The sequence below is a fragment of the Gopherus flavomarginatus genome, unplaced genomic scaffold (genome assembly GCF_025201925.1).
Source record: "Gopherus flavomarginatus isolate rGopFla2 unplaced genomic scaffold, rGopFla2.mat.asm mat_scaffold_187_arrow_ctg1, whole genome shotgun sequence".
In the NCBI taxonomy this organism is placed as follows: domain Eukaryota; kingdom Metazoa; phylum Chordata; order Testudines; family Testudinidae; genus Gopherus; species Gopherus flavomarginatus.
The window spans coordinates 16234-28038 of record NW_026114781.1 but is presented as its reverse complement, the minus strand read 5'-3'; the positions used below and the strand labels follow the sequence as shown (position 1 = coordinate 28038).

The following is an 11805-nucleotide window of genomic DNA, read 5'->3' as shown; positions in this document are numbered from 1 at the left end:
GTGGGGCCTTCGACCCCAGCTCCAAGGGCCCAACAACTGAGTGCCCGAACCATAGCTCCAGGGGCCTAACCTCCGGGGGCCCCAACACCAGCTCCAAGGGCCCAACCCCTGGGGACCCCAATACCAGATCCAGGGGCCCAACCCCTGAGCACCCGAACCATAGCTTCAGGCGCCTAACAACCGGGGGCCCCAGCCCCAGCTCCAAGGGCCCAACCCCTGAGCGCCCGAACAATAGCTCCAGAGGCCTAACCCCTGGGGGCCCCAACACTATCTCCAGGGGCCGAAGCCCTGGGGGCCCCAATACCAGATCCAGGAGCCCAACCCCTGGGGGCCCCAACACCAGCCTCAGGGGCCCAACCCCTGGGGGAACCAACCACAGCTCCAGGTTCTCAATCCCTGGGGCTCCAACCGTATCTCCATTTATTGAACCCCTAGTTGCCCCAACCGTTGATCCAGGGGCCCAACCACTGGGGGCCCCAACCCCAGAAATAGGGGCCCAGCCCCTAGGGGCCCCAACCCCAGATTCAGGGGCCCACCCACTGGGGGCCCCAACCGTAGCTCCACGGGCCCAACCCCTGGGGGCCTCAACCCCAGCAATAGGGGCCCAACCCCTGGGGCCCTCAACCCCAGCTTCGGGGGCCCAACCTCTGGTTGCCCCAACCATAACCCCAGGGGCCCAACCCTTGGGGGCCTCAACTCCAGCTCCAGGGGCCCAGCCCCTGGGGCCCAAACTGTAGCTCCAAGGGCCCAACCCCTAGGGGTCCCAACCATAGCTCCAGGGGCCTAAACCCTGGGGGCCCCAACCCCAGCTCCAGGGGCCTAACCCCTGGGAGCCCCAACACCAGCAATAGGGGCTCAAGCCCTGGAAGCGCGAATCGTAGCTCCAGGGGCTCAACTTCTGGGGGACCCAACCGTAGCTTCAGGGACCCAACCCCTGGGGGCCCCAACCCCAGCTCCAGGGGCCCAACCCCTGGGAGCCACAACCACAGCTCCATGGGTCCAAACACTGGAAGCCGCAACCCCAGCAATAGGGGCCCAACCCCTCGGGGCCCCAACCCGAACTCCAGGGGCCGAACCCCTGGACGCCCCAAACGTAGCTCCAGGGGCACACACCCGGGGGGCCCCAACCCGAGCTCCAGGGGCCCAACCCCAGGGAGCACGAACCGTAGCTCCATGAGTCCAAATACTGGAAGCCCCAATCCCAGCAATAGGGGCCCAACCCCTCGGGGCCCGAACCCCAGCTCCAGGGGCCAACCCCTGGAGGCCCCAACCGTAGCTGCAGGGGCTCAACCCATTGGGGCCACAACCGTAGCTCCAGGGGCCAAACCCCTGTGGGCCCCAACCCAAGCTCCAGAGCCCCAACCCCTGGGGGCCCCAACAACAGCTCCAGGGGCCCACCTCTGGTCCCCCAACCATAGGTCCAGGGGACCAACCCATGGGGGCCTCAACCGTAGCTCCAGGGGCCTAACCCCTGGGGGCCCCAACCCCAGCAATAGGGGCACAACCCCTGGGGGACCGAACCGTAGCTCCAGGGGCCCAACTCCTGGAGGCCCCAAACGGAGCTCCAGGGGCCCAAACCCTGAGGGCCCCAACCCCAGCTCCAGGGGCCTACCCCTGGGGCCCCAACCATAGCTCTAGGGGCCCATTCTCTGGGGGCCTCAACCGTATCTCCATGGGCCAAACCCCTGGGGACCCGTACCCGAGCAATACCAGCTCAAGTCCTGGACGCCCCAACTGTAGCTCCAGGGGTCCAATCCCTGCGGGCCCCAACCCCAGCTCCAGGTGCCCAAGCCCTGGTGGCCCCAACCCCAGCAATAGGGGCCCAACCCCTGGGGGCACCAAACCCAGCTCCAGGGGCCAAACCCCTGGTGGCCCCAAACCCACCTCCAAAGGCCCAACCCCTGGGGGCCCAAACCATAGTTCCAGGGTCCAAACCCCTGGAGGCCTCTACCCCAGCTCCTGGAGCCAATCTTCTTAGGGACCCAACCGTAGGTCGAGGGGCCCAACCCCTGTGGGCGCCAACCCCAGCTCCAGAGTCCCAAACAGTGAGGGCCCAAACCTCAGCAATAAGGGCCCAGCCCCGGGGCACCAAACCCCAGCTCTGGGGGCTCAACCCCTGGGGACCCCAACCCCAACTCCAGGGGCCCAACCCCTGGGACCCTCAACCCCAGCTCCAGGGGCAAAACCCCTGAGGGCCCCAACCATAGCTCCAGGGGCCCAAACCCTGGGGGCCCGAACCGTAGCTCCAGGGGCCCAACCCCTGGGGGCCCCAACCCCAGCACCAGGGGCCCAACCCCTGAGCGCCAGAACCATAGCTCCAGGGGCCTAACCCATGGGGGCCCCAACCCAAGATCTAGGGGCCCAACCTCTCGGGGAACCAACCCCAGCTCCAGGGGCCCAACCCCTGAGCGCCTGTACCATAGCTCCAGGGGCCTAACCTCTGGGGGCCCCAACCCCAGCTCCAGGGGCCCAACCCCTGGGGCACTCGACCCCAGGTCCAAGGGCCCAACCCCTGAGCGCCCGAACCGTAGCTCCAGGGGCCTTACCCCTGGGGGCCCGGACACCAGCTCCAGGAGGCCAACCCCTGAGTGCCCGAATCATAGCTCCAGGGGCCTAACCCCTGGGGGCCCCAACACCAGCTCCAGGGGCCTAACCTCTGGGGCCCCAACCGTATCTCCGGGGGCCCAATGCCTGGGGCCCCAACCGTAGCTCCGGGGGCCCAATGCCTGGGGGCCTCAACGATAGCTCCAGGGGCCGAACGCCTGGGGGCCCCAACCCCAGCTCCAGGGGCCTAACCCCTGGGAGCCGCAACCTCAGCAATAGGGGCTCAAGCCCTGGAAGCCCGAATCGTAGCTCCAGGGGCCCAACTCCTGGGGGCCCCAACCGTAGCTCCAGGGGCCCAACCCCTGGGGGCCCCAACCCCAGCTCCAGGGGCCCAACCCCTTTGAGCCACAACCATAGCTCCATGGGTCCAAACACTGGAAGCCCCAACCCCAGCAATAGGGGCCCAACCCCTCGGGGCCCCAACCCGAACTCCAGGGGCCCAACCCCTGGACGCCCCAAACGTAGCTGCAGGGGCCCAACCCCTGGGGGCCCCAACCGTAGCTCCAAGGCCCCAACCCCTGGGGGCCCCAACCCCAGCTCCAGGGGCCCAACCCCTGGGGGCCCCCACTCCAGCTCCAGGGGCCCACCCCTGGGGCCCCAACCATAGCTCCAGGGGCCTAACCCCTGGGGGCCCCAACCCCAGCAATAGGGGTACAACCCCTGGGGGCCCGAACCGTAGCTCCAGGGGCCCAACTCCTGGAGGCCCCAAACGGAGCTCCAGGGGCCCAACCCCTGGGGGCCCCAACCCCAGAAATAGGGTAACAACCCTTGGGGGCCCCAACCCAAGCTCCAGGGGCCAAACCCCTGAAGGCCCTAACCGTAGTTCCAGTGGCCCAAGCCTTGGGGGCCCCAACCCCAGCTCCAGGGACCCAACCTCTGGGGCCCCAACCATAGCTCCAGGTGCCCAACCCCTGGGTGCCCCAACCCCAGTTCCAGGGGCCCAACCCCTGGTGGCCCCCACCCAAGCTCCAGGGGCCGAACCCCTGGGGGCCCCAACAACAGAATTAGGGGCTCAACCCCTGGGTGCCCCAACCCCACCTCCAGGGTATCAACTCCTGGGGGCCCCAACCGTAGCTCCAGAGGCTCAACCCCTGGGGGAACCAACCACAGCTCCAGGTTCCCAACCCCTGGGGCTCCAACCGTATCTCCAGTTGCCCAACCCCTGGTTGCCCCAACCGTTGATCCAGGGGCCCAAACCCTGGGGCCCCATCCCCAGCAATAGGGGCCCAGCCCCTGAGGGCCCCAATCCCAACTCCAGGGGCCCAAACCCTGGGGGCACCAACCCCAGCTCCAGGGGCCCAACGCCAGGGGCCCCAACCGTAGCTCCAGGGGCCCAACCCCTGGGAGCCCCAACCCCAGCTCCAGGGGCCCAACCGCAGGGGCCCCAGCCTTAACTCTAGGAGCCCAACCCCTGGGGCCCCAACCCGAGCTCAAAGGGTCTAACCCCTGGGGGCCCCAACCGTAGCTCCAGGGGCCTAACCCCTCTGGGCCGCAACCCCAGCAATAGGGGCCCAACCTCTGGGGGCCCCAACCGTAGCTCCAGGGGCCTAACCCCTGGGATCCCCAACCCCAGCTAAAGGGACCCAACTTCTGGGGGCCCCAACCGTAGCTCCAGGGGCCAATCACCTGGGGCCCCAACCCTAGCTCCAGGGGCCCAAACCCTGTGAGCCCCAACCCCAGCTCCAGAGGCCCAAACCCTGGGGCCCCAACCCCAGCAATAGGGGCCCAGCCCCTGAGGGCCCCAATCCCAACTCCAGGGGCCCAAACCCTGGGGGCCCCAACCCCAGCTCCAGGGGCCCAACCCCAGGGGCCCCAACCGTAGCTCCAGGGGCCCAACCCCTGGGAGCCCCAACCCCAGCTCCAGGGGCCCAACGCCAGGGGCCCCAACCTTAACTCTAGAGGCCCATACCCTGGGGCCCCAACCCCAGCTCAAAGGGCCTAACCCCTGGGGGCCCCAACCGTAGCTTCAGGGGCCCAACCCCTCTGGGCCGGAACCCCAGCAATAGGGGCCCAACCCCTGGGGGCCCCAACCGTAGCTCCAGGGGCCAAACCTCTGAGTGCCCCTACCCCAGGAATACGGGCTCAGCCCCTGAGGGCCCGAACCGTAGCTCCAAGGGACAAACCCTTGGGGGCCCAAACCCCTGCAATAGGGGTCCAACCCCTAGGGGCCCCAACCGTAGCTCCAGGGGCCCAAACCCTGGAGACCCCAACCCTAGCTCCAGGGGCCCACCCCTGGGGCCCCAACCATAGCTCTAGGGGCCCAACCCCTGGGAGCCCCAACCGTAACTCCAAGGGTCAAATCCTTGGGGGCCCGAACCCCAGCAATATGGGCTAAAGCCCTGGCGGTCCCAACTGTAGCTCCAGGGGCCCAACCCCTGGGGGCCCCAGACCCAGCAATAGGGGCTCAACCCCTGGGGGCCCCAACCCCAGCTCCAGGGGCCCACCCCTGGGGCCCAATCCGTAGCTCTAGGGGCCCAAACCCTTGGGACCTCAACCGTAGCTCCATGGGCCAAATCCCTGAGGACTCCTACACCAGCAATACCGGCTCAACCCCTGGGGGCCCCAGCCCTAGCTCCAAGGCCCCAACCTCCTGGGGCACCAACCCCAGCTCCAGCGGCCCACCCCTCGGGGCCCTAACCGTAGCTCCAGGGGCCCAACCCCTGGGGGCCACAACCCCAGTTCCAGGGGCCCAATCCCTGAGGGCCCCAACCTCAGCTCCAGGGGCCCACCCCTGGATCCCCAACCCTAGCTCCAGGGGCCCAACCCCTGGGGGCCCTAACCCCAACTCCAGGGGCCTTACCCCTGGGGGCCCCAAACGTAGCTCCAGGGACTCAACCCCTCGGGGCCTCAATCCCAGCAATAGGGGCCCAGACTTTGGGGGCCCCAACCTCAGCTCCAGGGGCCCAACCCCTGGGGGCCTCAACTCCAGCTCCAGGGGCCCAACCCCTGGTGGCCCCAACCGTAGCTCGAGGTGCCCAACTCCTGGTGGACCTAACTCCAGGTCCAGCGGCCCAACCCCTTGGGGCCCCAACCCCAGCAATAGGGGCCCAACCCCTGGGTCCCGAACCGTGGCCCTGGATAACCACGAGTAGTAATGAGCTCGATCGTATTCATCACCATGCAATTTTGACAGTTTTCCACGGCCCTTTTAGGGCTTATGTCCGGCTTCCCACCCTTCATTTCCGTTGGCGCCGTCGGGTATTCTGGAAAAAGTGCGCGTGTATGTTTTTGACTAGGGGATGTGTTTTGTATTTTTGTGCTTGATGACATGAATAAATAGTGTATTAAGTATCAGGGTGGATTAATGGAAAAGTTAAATAATATTGTAATCTAGGTTTATAAACGGAATTTTCTAAGGCAAAACCTGTTTGGTAAGCACAGGATAAAAAGGCATTGAAACTAGTCAATATCAATGTAGGTTAAGAAAAAACATTAAAAACTAAGTTTAAAAGGATAATTAACTGAAGCAAAACCTGTTTTGTAAGCACATAACCAAAAACTATAAAGAAATACTTATAAACTAGATTTGAAAAAAATTGACAAAGGCAAAGCCTGTTTGGTAAGCACAGCATAAAAACTTTATAAAAAAGTGGCTAAGAAAAACACAATAAAGCTTAGGGTAAACTTAAAAAAAGTTTACCTTTGCAGTCTTTTTGTAAAACGAGGTAGCTTTTTTGGTTTAACCCTAGTAAATAAAACACATTAAAACTAATTAATACCAATGTAGGTTAAGAAAAAACGAAATTTAAAAGGAAAATTGACAAAGGCAAAGCCTGTTTGGTAAGCACGGGGTAAAAAAGTATTTAAACCATTCAATATCATTGCAGATTAAGAAAAAAGAGCAAAGATAGAGAGCACATGGCGGAATCAGAATGAGACAGAGAGAGAAGCTGGCAGAGTCTGTTTAGTAAGCACAGGGTAAAAAAGCATTCAGAATCAGGGTGGATTACAAGACAAGAAAAGCGAAGAGAGAGTCCACTTTGCAAAGAGCAAAGATAGAGAGCACAGGGTAGGATTGAAGAGAAAGAGAGAGAATTGTTACCTTTTCCCGTCTTTCTGTAGAATGAGGCAGCTTTCCTGGTACAAACCCTCTCAGGCTTGTTATCACCGCCTTTGGATCGGACCAATCAGAGGTGGTTTTACAATAGCGTGATAGAATTCATTTTCCTGAACCAATCCTAGTGTCTCAAGACTTTAAGCAAGAGCCAGCTCCTCCTTCTTTCCCCCTTCCTTTTATCTGTTTTTTCTTATCTAAAGAAACGCAGCATTTTCCCGCCAAGTAGCCCTTTTACAAAGATGTTTTTATAAAAGTTAAAACCACAAAGCTTTTTGTAATACACCATTTTTAAAGTTTTTCCCTAGGTTTTAAACTAACGGGTTTTTTTTTGTTTTTTTTTTTAGTAAAAACAATGTGAAAGTCGGGCAAAGCACCTGTTAGCAAAGAAGCCTCTGTGAGCAGTGGGTCAAATATAAGAAGGCTGCTTCTTTCCCAAACTTTTTAACAAACACAAGTTACAGTTACATTAAGTTTTGCAAAGAGATAATGACTCGAAAAGACAAACCTAAGACACAACCCTTTTGTATGTGTTGTAATAAAAAATTATACAGAAGCACCCTAGATTTTTTTTTAGTAACAGGCGGTTTATAGTCCCCATATTTAGTAAACCTGCGGATTAGAGAGAAGATTGCTTTTTTCCCCACATTTTAACAAATAAAGGTGAAAAGGAAACCTGAAAACCCATAGCCTTTATTTAGGCATAGGTGTTTTAATAACATGTAAGCGTGCAAAAACAGTTTAGGGTTATAAAACTAATGTGTTGTAACAAAAAAAGGTTTTTTTTTTAATTTTAGGCTAACCCGGGCCATTTTATAGTAAAAACAGCAGGCTTTTGCAGCAGCTGTTAGCAAAAACAGCCTCTGTAACTCAGTAAATTAAAAATAAAAGAACAAAACATAACAAGGTCTTCTTTTAAAGCAAAAGAACGCCAAAAACAGGTATTAAAAAGCATACTAATTTACTATCAAAACTAAGCTTTTTAACCGTTACAGTTTAAAAGCTAAAGTGTGTAGCCAAAAACCTTCCCGCGTTTTTTAAAAAACCAACTAAGACAACTCCCCCTCCGCTCTTAGCTAAACAGCCAGAGCCTTCGGCTTTTTTTTAACCCTGTAACAAAAGCTAAATACCGTTTTAAAATGTGTTTTTAAAGTAATACCTAATTTTTTTAACTTACTAACAATGAAAAATAAGTTGTGTAAAAGTTTAACGTGGTTTATTTTTAAATTAGCAGTTTTGTTTTAAAAACTAAGGTCATAAAACAAATTAAAGAAATACAGGTTGCAGTTTTTAAAAAGTTTTTGGTTACAAGGGTGTAAATGGGTACATTACCATTTACAAAGGCTTTTTATTAACTGTTTAAACACATTTACTATAAAAAATAACATTTTTAGCCATTAAAGCTAAAGTATATAGGTACTCCCAAAGCCACACCCGCCTTTTTTCCTAGAATAGTGCCCTATAAACACCCTGTTTTTCTAAAGAAACGCCTTTTTAAATATTAATTTTGGGGGGTGGAGGGCAAAACCTTTTTTTAAAAACAGGTTTAAACCTATAAATAGAGGAACAACAAACTGAACAAGCCTCTTAAAGAAATATTGCTAATACAAGACTTTTACCGTTATGGGGAGCAACAACATGGTAAGAAACCTTACTATAATTTGTGTGGGTCGCCAAGGTATTACACCAGTGTTATGCTTAGTTAAAAGGCAATATTCTTTCTTTTAAATAGGACGAGGCCTTTTTTCTTGACATTCCAGATGCCGCGCTACAAGCTTTAAACTTTGGTAAGCTAATTAATATGCTACACAATTAATTTATTTTTAAGATAAAATGTTTTAAAAAATTTTATTTTTTTAATTTAGAACAAGATGGAAGTCAAAACCACCCAATAGTTTTCCTGAAATTACAGAAGAAGGTATGAACTGTTTTTTAAATATGTGTTTTTTAAAATAAAAAAATCTGATGTTGGAAATAGTGTGCATTTTAGGGGCTTGAAAACCCTTAACGCTTTTACTGTGCCGTTGTACTGCCCCAGCGTGGTGTAAACTATAAGAGCGCTTTATTTTGTACATTGTATTTAAACGCGGTTTTTAGCCCCCTTATTGCTAAAACGTTTTTAAAATATATATATTTGGGGAACAGCTTTGTTGTTGTTAGTAAAAAAAGCCGTGCTAAAAAACATTCTGTTTATGTGTCTCCGCAGACTCATCAAGCGTTATTCCTCAATGAGAAATGTTGAAGCAGAACGCGCTTAAAGAGGCCAAGAAATTTCCCTTTGAGGCAGCTGCAGTTGGAAGCAAGGGTATTAAGCACAGCGATTCTGAACGGCCCTGCGCGTCCAAATCCCTTATTGCACAAAACCAGCCGGCACTAAAAAAGGCCAAAAAGTCTACCTCTAAAACAGCATTCGTTTTCAGGGAGGGGGGAAAGGGGCTCAGACCCCCCAGCTTTTGAACCACCCAAAGCTACCTCTACAACTTCCAGGAACCATGGTAAGCGAGGCAGAGGAGTTAAAGCCCCTAGTTTTCAACAGACCTTTACCTCCCCGACACAAAACAAATAAGCTTTAAAAACAAACAACTCTGTAGAAGCAACCGTGTTTACGGGTGGTTTGAGCAGGGTGAAGAAGTTAACCCCCGGCTTTTGGAACCCGCAAAACCCTTGCCACAAATAAGAATCTTCCTGTGGGGCTGGCTGCATCAGTTGCTGCTTGTAACGAGCTGTTTAGTGTTTGTACATATCTAAAGCGTTTAACAGATAAAAAAGTTTTCAAAGCTAATTCTTGAGGTGTTTCAAAAACAAAATTTTCCAAAAGAAAGGGTGGTTTTTAGACCAAAAAATAGCAGATACACGGGCACTAATTGAAAAAGTGGAAAGTGCGATAAAGGGGGAAGGAAGAGGGTGACTAAACATGAAACCTAAAAATGTAAAGAGGGGTAGGGAAAAAAATGGAAAAAATCTAAAATATTAAGAAGGCTTTTGGCCAAAAACATAAAAAAAACCAAACCTATTTTAAAAAACAACCCCCCAACCAAGAAAGGAAAATAGACCCTCCCACCCCTTCTTCTTCTTCTAAAGGTCCAGATTTCCCCGCTCCTGAAACACCACCACAGGTGTATTTGGAGCGTGTAAGATACTGGATAAGACCCCGAAGAGAGTTTAAGGCTTATGAATATTTTCAAGAATTTCGTTTTGCTAATTTCGACAGAGTAACGGGGTTCACAGAAGCCATGGTGGCCATCGACATCGCTATTCAAAATTTGCTAGATGATATTAATAATCAGGTGGGCCCTGAAGATTTTGTACAGCAACGCTTAGATGTCCCGGGGATAAATCACCCGCTCTTTTCTTTACAGAGATCTTGGGAAAATTTAAACGCCGTAGATTTTTTAAATAACATCGTTAATGTGTTGCAAAGTAACGCAGAGATTGTGGGGTCCGGAACTTTACGCCTGGTTGTTACACTTATTAAAAACAGGGTTGGTGGAGTTGGGTCTGTAAGACCTCTAAAAACTATTACGTAGAGTAAAATTTTTGAAAAAAAAGTAAACATTTAATTGATTTAAATAACCAGGGTAACAACCTGTCTTTTGCCTATAGCGTGCTGGGACTTTTATCGGATAAAAAACTTACAGATGCCCAACAGTTAGAGGGGGCCAAACACATTCATCAGGAGTTGGGGTTTTCGGACCAAAAAATGATTAGCTTGACAGACGAGAGCTCTTTCGAAGAGCGCTTGGGGGTAGCTATTACCGTTATGTATTATGAAAATGGAAATTGGTGTTTTTTTACAACGGGGGTGTACAGCGTTCCCACGGCCTTTGAATTTAACAGGTGTTTTTTTCACGGGTGCCCCATTTGCTATTGCGAAAATGATTACAACCCGTTGCTTAAGGCAACCTATGGACAGCTGTACAACAGAACCATCATTAAGGCTGAATTTTTAAAAAGCCAAGGGGTTGAGGTAAGGACCGTGTGGGATCACGAGTGGCAAGCCATGCTAGCAAACGATAACCGGGTGGAAAATTTTTTAACGAGAAAAAAAGCTGCCACAACCTTTGGTTCCTAGAGACGCCCTTTAGGGTGCTAGAACAAACGCCATTTGCCTTTATTACAAACCACAGCCCGGGGAGCAGGTTCAGTAGTACGATTTTACCAACCTCTACCCTTTTGTTAACAAAACTAAACAATATCATGTGGGACATCTCGTTATTGTGTATGAGGGTTTTGGGGATATCTGCCGGTACTTTGGCATTGCCAAGGTTAAAGTGTACCCTCCAAGAGGTTTGTATTTTCCCGTGTTACCATACAGGGTTGATGGTAAACTAGTGTTTCCCCTGTGCGCCCTTTGTGCAGAAACAAAACAAAAGGACCCCTGCAGGCACAGTCAGGAGGAGAGGGCTTTAACAGGGGCTTGGTGCACTATAGAGTTGGTGGAGGCTTTAAACAAAGGGTACAGAATCGCTGAAATTTATGAAGTCTGGCATTTTAACCGCTCTTCAGATGGCCTGTTTTCAGACTACATTAAAACACACCTAAGACGAAAACAAGAGGCCTCAGGGTTCCCTCACTGGTGTACGGACAAGTTTAAAAAAGAACAGTACCTTAAAGAGTACCGTGAAAAAGAAGGTGTGTCTGCGTCTTAAAAAAAATAAGGTAAACCGCGCAAAAAGACAAATCTCAAAGCTGTTTTTAAATTCCCTGTGGGGAAAATTTGGTCAGCGAACAAATTGGACTAACACTAGTATAGTAACGGACCCCGACGAGCTCTTCAAGTACGTTTTTGTACCTTATTACGATGTGTCATCGTGCGAGTTTATCGATGATGACACAGCCGTAGTGTCTTGGAAGCACGCAAAAGAACACTGCACCCATTCCAGCAACAGTAACTTGTTTATAACGTGCTTTACCACAGCTTATGCTGGGCTAGAGGTCGACCGCTTGTTAGACCGTTTACAGGAGCGGTGTCTTTATCATGATGCAGATTCTATACTTGTTGTAAGTAAAGAAGGGGAGTGGAATCCACCCCAGGGGCTTATGTAGGAGATTTAACTAGCGAAATACCCCCAGATGATCACATTGTGGAGTTTGTGTCCGCGGGACCTAAAACATACGGGTACAAACTGTCCAGCGGTAAAACCTCT

General features: G+C 52.7%; 1 long non-coding RNA gene across 2 annotated transcripts; it reads left to right on the top strand.

Annotated features, from left to right (window-relative positions):
• The first annotated feature begins 8224 nt into the window (after positions 1-8224).
• On the top strand, positions 8225-8900 carry LOC127042039 (uncharacterized). 2 transcript variants are annotated; one of them, XR_007771815.1, is made up of 4 exons: positions 8225-8299; positions 8391-8445; positions 8524-8576; positions 8865-8900. It is a non-coding gene; the product is annotated as an uncharacterized LOC127042039 (long non-coding RNA). The 2 variants fall into 2 exon arrangements; XR_007771814.1 differs by lacking the exon at positions 8865-8900 and having other exon boundaries at positions 8524-8633.
• The last annotated feature ends 2905 nt before the right edge of the window (positions 8901-11805 follow it).